A 12,569-nucleotide genomic window follows, 5' to 3' on the forward strand; every position below is an offset into this window, starting at 1 on the left:
TATATATATATATATATATATGGATAGATAGATAGATATAGATATAGATATAGATATAGATATAGATAGTCTTAATAAATCGTCTAGAACACACTAGTTTCTTGGTCTACTGTTCTCTTCTGTTGTTTGAAGACAGATAGTGGTTTTTAGTACAAAGAGAACGTTGTAGCTGCCGGCTTGGCTGAAACACAGCTGGTTGGAACAGACACAAAGGCATATGAGTTTAAAGTGTCAATGCTATCTAAATTAGACTACAATGAAATGAGAGGATCTGGAGGTATAGGAGAATGTTTTTTCCCCAAGTATCGACAGAATAAGAAAGGAGAGAAGAATCACTATGCATATGAACATAAATTATAGTGTGTTCTTTCTGTTTTCATTCTGTAGATTGTTTCCTCTGTTAAAAATAATTAGGCTGCTGTCTCTTTATTATTATTATTATCATTATTATTATTTAATGTGTATGTGTATACATTTTCTATGGACAGAGTAGGGCTTAAAATACCTTGCAACTGGAGCTGTGGGTATTTGTATGCTACCTAAATCAAAATTCTATATCTTGTTAGAGCAGTGATCACTCAGCACAGAGACATCTCCATGTTTGCATTCAGGCAAACTATATTCACTCACAGAAGAGAAACTAAAATAATTTCTTCTTAGAACTCAAAGAAAGAATTCCAGTCCACAAAAGCATAAGGATTGTCTTGTTTTAGTTTACCTAAATAAAATATGTTCTTTATGTAATAAAAGTAAATAAAACACAGTATCAGACAATGCTATATGTGTATATATTTATATATACATATATATATGGAACTGGAATACATTCATTTATATATATATAATTCCATATGATGTGTCCATGTATTACAAATGAAATGTACATTTTCATATTAATTTTCAGGGAAATGTTTGTAAACATTTGCGACTGCCTGAGTGTTGTCAATCATCATCATATTCCTCTATAAGTCATAACAATTGTGATTGCCTGGATACCCTAGTACAAACAGTGTTGTGCATGGTGTGACAAAGTAACACTCTATAGCTTACCTAAAAGATAAATTCCTCCAAAACAATGATACTAAAAATAAAATACAGAAGGGTATCTTTGTTCTGTCATGTTGGAAAAAGAGACTCACTTTCTATGGCTGCAGTTTTAAAGCAAATACCAATCATAAACAACATCACATGAAATGGTTTGAAAAAAATCCCATGCAGAATATATAGAAGAATATATAATCTCTGCTTATATTGTGGAAAATTTATTTAATTTATTTCATGTCTATGAGTGATTTCTTTTAGTGTCCAGCACATCTAGATGTCAGAAAAGTGCATCAGATACCAGACAATTGGAATTGAGAATGTTGTGAACCACCATGTGGGTGCTAGGAATTGAATTTGATTGTATTATTATTATTATTATTATTATTATTAATCATTCCATTCATTTACAGCTCAAATGATATCTCACTTCTCAGTTATGCCCTCCATCAACCCTCCATCCCATGATATTTCACTTCCAGGTTACCCCTTTGCCACTTTCTCATCCAGTATCTGCCATCCCCCCTCCCTTTTGCCTATATGAGAGTGCTCCCCCACCCACCCATACTCTCTTACCCTACTGGTCCAGCATCCCCCTACTCTTGGGCACCAAACCTCCCTGGAACCACGGCTTCCTTCCTGTTGCTGTTGGGCAAGGCCATCCTCTGCTATATATGTATCTGGAGCCATAGATACCTCCAGGTATACTCTTTGGTTGGTAGTCTAGTCTCTGGGAGAACTGGGTGGTCAGGCCAACCTGTTGTTCTTCCAATGGGGTGGCAATCCCCCTCTGCTCCTCCAGTTCTTCTGCCAGCTCCCCCACTAAGTTCCCTGAGTTCAGCCTGAAGGTTGGCTCCAAGCATACACATCTGCATTGGTCAGTTGCTGGCCAGACCTCCCCAGGAATTTCCATTCTTGGTTCTTGTCCACATGTGCCTCTTGACCAGGGCAACAATGTTGGGTTTGATGTCTGCAGACATGATGTATTCACAGGTGGGGCCATTCTCTAGTTGGCCCTTCCTTCAATTTCTGTTCCATTTTTTCTCCCTGTTCTTCCTTTGTTCAGGAACATTTCTAGGTTAAAAAAACTTTGAGATGGTTGGGTGGCCCCATACCTTGACCAGCAGCCCTGCCTATCTACTGGAGGTGGTCCTCAAAGGATCTATCTCCCCCATCTCTGCACATTATGGCTGAAGTCAATCCCATTGGTTCCTGGGATTCTCACGTTTTTCTAGTGTCTGAAACCCTCCAGTAGCTATCCCCAGTTTCTCATCCCCTCCTTCGCCCACTACCTTTTTTTATTCAATTTCCTGACTTTCTGTACATCCTCCAGATTCTGATACTGCCACCCTTATTTCCTCCTCCTTTCTTCCTCCCTTGTCCCCCTTTCCTTCCATCTCCCACAATTGTCCTGTTTCCCCCTCAATGCAGGACTGAAGCATCTACCCCCTGGTCTTCCTTCCTTCTATATACACCTGTAGGTTGCATCATAGGCATTATTACCTATTGGGTTAGTATACACTTATTAGTGATTACATGTCATGTGTGTTCTTTTGTGTCTGAGTTATATCACTCAGGATGATATTTTCTAGTTCCATCCATTTACTTGCAAATTTCATGAAGTTGTTTTTAATCACTGCATAATACTTCATTGTTTATATGTAACCACATTTTCTGTATCCATTCCTCTCTTGAGGAACATCTGAGTTGTTTCCAGCTTCTGGCTATTATAAGTAAGGGAGTTATGAATGTAGTGGAGCATGTGTCCTTTGTATATGATAGATCATCTTTTGGGTATATGCCCAGGAGTGGTATAACTGAGTCTTAAGATAGAACTACTTCCAATTTTCTCAGGAGCTGCCAGATGATTTCCAAAGTCTTTTTACTAGCTTGTAGAATCACCAGCAATGGAAGAGTGGTTCTCTTTCTCCACATCCTTGCCAACACCTGCTGCCACCTGCAGTTTTTACTCTAGCCACTCTGACTGGTGTGAGGTGGAATCTCAGGGTTGGTTTGATTTGTATTCCTCCAATGATTAAGGATGTTGAATATTTCTTTAAGTGTTTCCTAGCCATTCAAAATTCCTCAGTTGAGAATTCTCTATTTAGCTCTGTACTCAACTTTTTAATAGGATTATTTGGTTCTCTGGATTCTGCCTTTTGAGTTCATTATATATTTTGGATATTAGCCCTCTATCAAATGTAGAACTGGTAAATATCTTTTCCCAAACTTTGGGTTGCTGTTTGTCCTATTGATAGTGTCCCATGCTTTACAGAAGCTTTTCAATTTTATGAGGTCCCATTTATCTATTGTTGCTCTTAAAGCATAAGTCATTGGTATTCTGTTTAGGAAATTTTCCCCTGTGCTCATGTGTTCGAGGTTCTTCCCCACTTTCTCTTCTATCAGATTGAGTATATCTGGTTTTATGTTGAGGTCCTTGGTCCACTTGGATTTGAGCTTTATGCAAGGAGATAGGTATGGATCAACTTGCATTCTTCTACATGCAGACCACCAGTTGAACAAGTACCATTTGTTGAAAATGCTGTCTTTTTTCTCCACTGAATAGTTTTAGCTTCTTTGTCAAATATAAAGTGACCATAGGTATGTGGGTTCATTTCTGGGTCTTCAATTCTATTTCATTGATCTACTTGCCTGTTTCTGTACCAATACCATGCAGTTTTTATTACTATTGCTTGAGGTCAGGGGTAGTGATTCCCCCAGAAGTTCTTTTATTGTTGAGAATAATATTCTCTATCCTTGTTTTTTTTTTTTTGTTATTCCAAATGAATTTACAAATTGCTCATTCTAACTCTATGAATAATTGACTTGGAATTTTGATGGAGATTGAATTGAATATGTAGATTGCTTTTTGCAAGATGTCCACTTTTTACAATATTAATCCTGCCAATCTATGAGCATAAGAGTTCTTTCCATCTTCTAAGGTCTTTTTCTATTTCTTTCTTCAGAGACTGGAAGTTTTTGTCATACAGATCTTTCACTTGCTTGGTTAGAGTCACACCAAGATATTTTATATTATTTGTGACTATTGAGAATAGTGTTGTTTCCCTAATTTCTTTCTCATCCCTTTTTTCCTTGAGTAAAGGAAGGCTACTGATATGTTTGAGTTAATTTTATATCTATCCACTTTGCTGAAGATGTTTGTCAGCTATATTAGCAATTCTGGGAGAATTTTTGATCTTGTTGATGTATACTATCATATCATCTTTAAATGGTGATAACTTGACTTCCTCCTTTCCAATTTGTATCCCCCTTTTCTCTTTTTGTTCTCTAATTGCTCTGGCAAGAACTTGGAACCACTGAGCAGTATCTCCAGCTTAAGACCTTTTTTTTAGACAGAGAGATTCCATTCAAAAATTGATACATTCTCAGAGCCACATGTGTTGACAAATAAGAAAAAGGAAAGGGGAGAAAAACTAGCCAGTGATTTCATGTCTGATTTTGTAGATTACCCTGCTTCAGATTATCCCTTCACCAGATTACAGATTACTCTGTTCACCCTGACAAAGCACTATATATATCATAATTCTGGAATTTTTAGTGATATAATGAAGCAGGTATCACCCACAGATGTGTGCCTGGTTGTTCTTATTTTTGTAGCACCATGATGTAGAAATAACTGTCCTATTTCTCCATACAAAGTATTTGTGGCTAATTTAAATTATATACCAATTGACTTTCCATTTCTCTGTAAAGTATATTACTACATTATATTTCATATGTGAGAACAATGTGATGGAGGGTTATAGCTAGTTAGGGTTAATTTAGGAGAAACAGAAAGAACAAAATGACTTCTACTTTTCTAAGTCCAGAATCTTAGAGAGTAATTCTGTTTATAAGCAGGTCAGGTATTGGTCATATTTTATAGCTGAAGTGTGTGTGTGTGTGTGTGTGTGTGTGTGTGCATGTGCGTGTGCGTGTGCGTGTGTGTGTGTGTGTGTGTGTGTGTGTGTGTGTGTGCGCAATGAACTGGTTACTTCTATAGTCCAAAGGGTCTTACATACTGAAAATAATATTTTTGCTCAATATAAAATCAAAATGTATATATTTTGTTAGATAACAATCAAGTGAATTAACCTGATCATTGCATAGAAAAATTGTTAATTATTATCAATTGAGTGGGTTGGAATAGATTTCTCATATTTATTTAACAATTAATTAAACATATTCCCTATGAAATTTAAGTTGCACCATCATAGGTACGTATTAAGATATAATTACACTTCTCACAAGTAGTAGGATTTATTCTGAAAGACTGTGCCAAAATTTCTCTAGTCTGGATATAAACCAAGAATCTGGCCTATCCCTACAGGGTAATACACACCTTATAAAATAAAATTTATGTATTTACTTAATTATGCCATGAGATGCCCTTCAGATTTATAGCCAAAGTTCAATTCAGCTAAATTTCTTTGTGATGAGTCTACCTCTCCAACCAAATGAAATAATTAACCGATTTTTCAATCATAAATGAATCAGAAATCGATTAAATGAACATTGACCTCATGCCATAGACCATTAAAAAGGCAGTGGCAATAAAGCATCTCTGGACTTAATCAATATGTGTCCTCACATATTACATGGAGAAGAAAGCATTAAGGTACAGCTTAATCAATACCGTGAAACACATTTTTATATGAGAAAAGTTGCTGGCTATTTGAATTGTTACTCATTCCAAATTAAAGCCTGAGTTTAAATATAAAGCAAGAATGAAGAATATAACAGTATTTCCCTGCCTTGACACTTTCAGTAATAAGCGTGATGTTCAACTGCTAGTCATTCAAGAATCATTTGAGGAGCAACACAAATATTCTAAGAATAGATAAAATAGCATCTTTATATTATTCATATGCTCTTTTATATGCATACAGTAAAATGTATACCTTGATTTAAATAAGTCACAAATCAAGCATTGTTGCATTTGTAATCTTTTATGTATCTACTTCTTTCACTTTTAAATGTTACGTGTTTCTTGTATCATGTTCAGGAATACCCATAGTTCTAAACTTCTACTAATCCCACATAATGACTGCTTTGACAACAACCATTTACAAACCATGACACCTTTCTATTCTCTGATCACTCTTTCTAGAAATCCCTACTAAAAAACATAATTTTCTCAGAACTTTCTCTCAAGCTGATTTGTCCTTTCTTGTAGACAAACTTTCTACTTCAGGGATCTATTATTTTCCCTTTATAATAAGGGGATAGGAAATTAATGTGCCACCAAAATGTCGGATTCATTAGTTTTCACTCAAGTAAATTTCCTCGGGAGTGTTCTTCTCAAATGAACTCAAATATCAAGGGACAGCAGGAACACCTGCCTTCTGCCTTCTGCCTTCTGGGGGAGTCTCCTTGACTTGGATCAGAAAGGAGGCCAGGCACCACTGAGCTCCTACAGATATTGAAAAGATCTGAAGGAAAACTTCCACTTTCCCTATCCATCCTTATTTCTCCTTTCCCTCCTGTTTTTATTGCTCTTTTCCTAACCAAGGAGGGTGAATTCAGTGATAACTTATGTTATTTTTTTATTTAGTGAAGTCCATCAACCAGAAATTAAAGTTTACTCTTGTTACCGGTATAAACCTATGGAGAGTGAATCCAGGGATAGTTCCTGGTGCAATGGAAAGAGAATGGAGAATTAGTAATATGTGGAAAGAACCTAGCCTGTTATAAATATAGAATACACTAAAAATCTCAGAACTTTCCAAAAATATCTTAGAAAAACTTTGGTGGCTCTGAAGTGTCATTGCACAGTGACAATACCAAATACACCTTACCTCTTAGGATCTTCCTATATTGTATGAATCTCAACCAGTACATTTGGAAATTAATAGACTAGCCATAGCAGTTTGAAGGCATGCAAGCACCCAATCATTCAAGGACAGTTTATATTAGAATTACCTGCCAAAAAAGAGTCACAGTAGGTACTGGGTATATCAGAAAAATACAGTGCACAGTTAACTGTGCTGAATTAGTGAAACACATTTTAGCAAAATTCTAAGAATTCTTAGATGAAGCATCAAATATGTGAACGTTTCACACTAAAATATCATTGATATTTTTTATAAGCATGTACAAATCAGTGAAACTAAGGATTCACTCAATTTTAAAAAATGGTTTATAAAGGCAATAGGCACAAACAGTAGTTTTAGTTCACAAAATACGTTTTTAAAATTAACATTAAAATTATTACATGCAATATTATAAGATATATAATTTATTAAAATATATAAAATGTGTGTGTAGACACAAAAATGGATAATGGATATTTACTTCAAAACTTGGGCAATGGTAGTGCATGCATTTAATCCCAAGACTTGGGAGGCAGAGGCAGGCAGATTTCTGAGTCTGAGGCCAGCGTGGTCTACAGAGTGAGTTCCAGGACAACCAGGGCTACACAGAGAAACCCTGTCTATAAAAACCAAAAACCAAAACCAAAACCAAAAACAACAACAAAAAAATTTGTGTTGAGAATATAGCAAAGGATATTAGATATTCTTGTTTCAACACATTCATATCAACAATGTTCCATTCAGGCTTTATGAATTGTTATGTGTGAGTCATTAGTAACACAAAATATATTATTTAAAAATCTCCACTGAAATTTCTCGCTCTCTCTCTCTCTCTCTCTCTCTCTCTCTCTCTCTCTCTCTCTCTTTGTCTCTCTCTCTGTCTCACACACACACAGACACACACATGGACACACACACACAGAGGTGGGGTGGAGAGAGAGAGAGGGGAGAGAGAGAGAGAGAAAGAGAGAGAGAGAGAGAGAGAGAGAGAGAGAGAGAGAGAGAGAGCTTTCTACCCTAAGTGGTAAATAATGCATTGTTCTGCTAATGTCATTCCCCTTGGGATCTGGAAACCTCTTGCTTCCTTGGCATCTGAGACTTTTTTGTGGATACTCTGGGATCTCCATCCCCCGCTGCTATACATCTCCATTCAAGTTCCTGAAATACCCAACAAAGGGGAGATAGAACCTGTAGAGATCATTAAGGCACATCCCTAGGTTGAGGGATGAGGCCACCCTCCCATCTCAATATTATTAACCCAAAACTGCTCCTGTTTAAAGGAAATGCAAGAACAAAGAGTGAAGCTGAGACTAAAGGGAAGTCTATCCAGAGACTGCCCCACTAGGAATCCATCTGATCTCCAAACCCAGAATCTATTGCTGACAGGAGCCTTGTATATCTGTCCTCTAGGAAGCTCTTCCAGAGCCTGACTAATACAGATTTAGATGCTTGCAGCCAACCATTGGACTGAGCACATGGAGGAGTTAGGGGAAGGACTGAAAGAATTGAAGGGGTTTGCAACCCCATAGAATGAACAACAAAATCTACTAAGAGACCCACCCCCACGCAGAGCTCTCAGAGACTAAACTACCAACCAAAGTGTACACATGAAGGGACCCATTTTTCCATCTGCAGGTGTAGCAGAGGATGGCTTTATCTGGCATCAATGGGAGGGGAGGTCCTTGGTCCTGTGGAGGCTTGATGCCCCAGCATAGGGGAATGATAGGGCAGTGAGGTAGGAGTTGGTAGGTGGGTAGGGGTGCACCCTTATAGAAACAGGGGGAGAGGGTATGGGATGGGGGCTTTTCAGTGGGGAAACCTGGAAGGAGGATAATATTTGAAATGTAAATAAATAAAATAACCAATAAAAAACCCACATTGTTCACAATGTGTGTATTAATTTCCTGAATTTAGAATAGAAGATTCTACTGGAACCATCATAAATTTTAGCTAATAATAGGACTTTGTCCATATATTGAACAAAGTCACACTTAGAGATCTTGATCCAGTTGTTTGAAACATATATATTTATGTTTTACTGCATAACTCAGATTTTTTACAAGAATATGTTCTTTGACACCCCAACATATTTAATAATCATGGAAAATACTATATTCCAGATAGTGTGCATATTTTCCAAGGCTACACAGTTCCTTAAAATAATATATATGCATTTGAACCATTGAACAAAGTATGTTTAGATTGATGAACCATTTCTTCAACTTGAAAAATTTTCCCATATTCTGATCTGGTGTCTGATATGCATGTCTGTGTACCTATGCTTTCAGGATAAGAGCTCCCAGTCTCCCCATTCCCTTTCCTTACATATACCTGAAGAAAACTGAGCTGAGCAAAATATCTTTATTCTGTTACTATAAAATATTGCATAAATAACTCTATAATTAGATAGGTGCATATATATGCATGTGTACAGAACAGCTTATAACAAGTTATTTGACTATGGGAATATGACATAATATAAGGTACATACATACAATTTATAGAGCCTACCTAATCAGTAAATATAGCTTCTTCCTGTTTGGCTTCAGGGATGCACATAGAAGTGCCAAAGCAGAGTTTATGTTTAAGGCATCCCACAATTTTTGTGGAAGTAAGCCTGGGAATGCATAACACTTGACATTTTAAAGACAATTTTAATTGGACAGACTTTTTCCTTTTTAGAATCATGCCATGGGGATGGTTAAATTTGATTTCTTTTGAAATTTTCTCCTCTCTAGAGGCTGAGCTCCAGGGTCCTCAGCAAATGAAGTATGCTGACAGTGTAGTGGATACATCTCTGGTTTAGGTCAATGCAAGCATTTTGAATCCTTTAGGCCAAGTCTGGGATCTACCCACATCTACACGGCAAGTTTAACTGGAATACTGCCCAAGTGTTTGGTTTACACTTTGTCTGTGTCTGCTATTAGGAAGCCAATGACAGAGTCCATGGCCCACCAAGTCATAAATATTTACTCTTTGGACCTTTCCTGAAAACTCTTGCCAAACTCTGGTTCCAACTGAAGCAATAGTCTGTTACAGCCTTTCTAAAGCCAAAGGCTGGCCCAGCAATCAGTAATGGTGTAACAGAGAGTGTTATTCAATGGACAGCTTAACATTACTCAGCAATGTGTGCCAAAACCAACTTGTTAAATTTTATTTTGCATCATGTACAGCATTTTACTAACAGAACACTTTAGAAAGTGCAAGTAAAAAACTGCCAAAGATACATTTTCTTTCTTCAGTTTTTTTTAGATTTTAAGATGACTTTTTAGACTTTCATGTGTCTCCATATTCAACTTAGATTTTCTATCAGTGATTTTGCTTAACAGCTCATCTATGTTACTGTATACACCTTGGAAGATTCAAGAGTTTCAGATCTGTGAATAAAATTTAGCTCTTTTAATCCCACTGTTAGTAATATTACATACCTGAAGAGATAAATATCTATATTCTGAAATCTAGCTAACAGCAGATTGTATATAATATGATGCAGAAATCAGGAGTGGGACTACAAGCCAGTTGAAACAGACAGTCAGTCCAGCCAGCCATATTACAGCAGGCACATATCCAGCACTGCCATTTGAGCAAAGATGATCAACATTTATTTCTTAATACAAAATGTATGGATGGAATCAGCCATGTATTGCTAAAGTGACATAGAGAGCAATAAACTATAGCTCCTTTGAGCTACCCCTTCCTCAATAGAAATCATGTGCTGTAGTCCATCACTGTCAGTTTTTAAATGTGGTATAGTTTGGGGTATAATAAAAATGGTTAATATTCTTGAATTTGGGGGCCAGCCAAATGGGCATTAACATTCCAAATTCTATCTTGATTAATAATAATGGAAAAAAGCTTGAAATTTTGTCTATTATCAATCAAAACTGCACTATATGCAATAATGAATCATATTTAATTTTTACCAGGAAGCATATACCTTAGTCACAGCAAATGCATTCCAGTATGTCCAAGTTTTCTTCCTTTCATTTGGGGAATATTGCCTTATATTTCTCTATGTCACATAATTTTTTTCTGGTGTATTTGAAGATAAAGATATAAATGTTGCAGTGGAGAGTCTGTGTTTAAGCAGGAGTTCTTTTACAACAGAGCTCAGAAATCACCTGACTGAAAAACCATCTCCACTTCAAAGGGTGTCACACTTGGATTTAATGACACCATTGGTCTAAGAAGAGATATCAGACATAAACATTTCGTTCAAGGATAATGACAGGAGATAAAAGAGAAAAGAAACTCCCTGATGATATTCTACCTTAAAGTTTGATACAGAATGTATTTTTTTCTGGCCATTTTCTCTCATAGCAATCTGCCTCTACACACAATGCTAGTTGTGTAGGATGGACATGCCCACATCTCTGGTCTCTGTCCTTCCTATGAACTAGGCTTTTGGCTCCATATATACAATGGGCATGTCTGTTGGTGAAGCATAGCCATCTTCTCTTTGAGAAATGGGATTTTGAGAGAATACACGAAGAAGCCAGGATTCCTGTGGATAAGATTTGATGATACACTGGAAGTGCAAAATGTTCAACACGGGGCAGCTTGTATTCCTTAACATGATCCTCTGAAATGTTTTCTACCTCAACTAATAACTTAGTATTGATATTCTTGGAAGAGGTTTACAGTCAGCTCTAGCTGCTCCTTCCTATGAAAAAGTAAATTATGAGTAAATGCTGCTCATTTTGATGTAGACTACATGAAATTATGACCAAGTCTTTCAACTAAGATCAGAGATATCTCCATCTTTCCTAAAGCATGACAGGGGTCTTGTAAAAACGCCTTGAAAGCTCCACCCACACTCAGAATTTAGACTCTTTGCTTATAGCTTTCTTTAATTCCATGTAGAATTACCTCAATATCATCCAGCTTTTACCACAGATAAAACAAACAAATAAAAAAACAATTATACATACATACATACATACATACTTACATACACACAGAGACTTAAGGAAACACAAAAATAGCAAAATAAAACTTGCAAATTATCTACCTAATATATAAAAATAATAACTAACAATGTTTAAATTTGTGAGGGTCTTTGATGTGTATACACACATCTGAGAAAATGAGTGAGATCAGAAGGAAAACCTAGGTGTCAGCACTCTCATTTCAGTGAGTTTGAGACAGGTTCTCTTGTTTTCTGCTAGTGTATACACTAGGCTCATTAAGCAGTGACCTAACAACATAGTCAGAAATCCTTGTGTCTAATCCTCCCATTTTTTCCTCAGCAGCACTGGACTACATATTTGCACACCATGAGTGTCTGGTGTTATGTGGGGTATGAGGATTCAGACTCAGAATTCTGTGCTTATGAGTGCTTAGTCAGCTGATCTATCTCTCCATATTTCTTTTTTCAAACTGTTTTTACCTGGTGTTGAGGCCTTTACACACATACATGCCTGGTTTTTTGAGCAGTTTTTTTCTCTCCTTCTCCTCTAAGGAATGGATCTCTCAGAAGAAACTACATTTCTCTATTCTTTCTATTAGAAAAGGCTTTATCTACATCATGTGCACTTCTTCTGGGTGTTCTCAATGTAGGGAATATATACTATGTCTTATGTATAAATTTCAAACAACTTTACATAGGCTAGACAGTTTATTTATTTATTTATTTATTTTTTATTTCTTTTTTTTTATTTTAGATATTTTCTTTATTTACATGCGAATTTCTTCATTCCCAGTTTCCCCTCCAAA

The sequence above is a fragment of the Mastomys coucha genome, unplaced genomic scaffold, assembly GCF_008632895.1.
Source record: "Mastomys coucha isolate ucsf_1 unplaced genomic scaffold, UCSF_Mcou_1 pScaffold22, whole genome shotgun sequence".
In the NCBI taxonomy this organism is placed as follows: domain Eukaryota; kingdom Metazoa; phylum Chordata; class Mammalia; order Rodentia; family Muridae; genus Mastomys; species Mastomys coucha.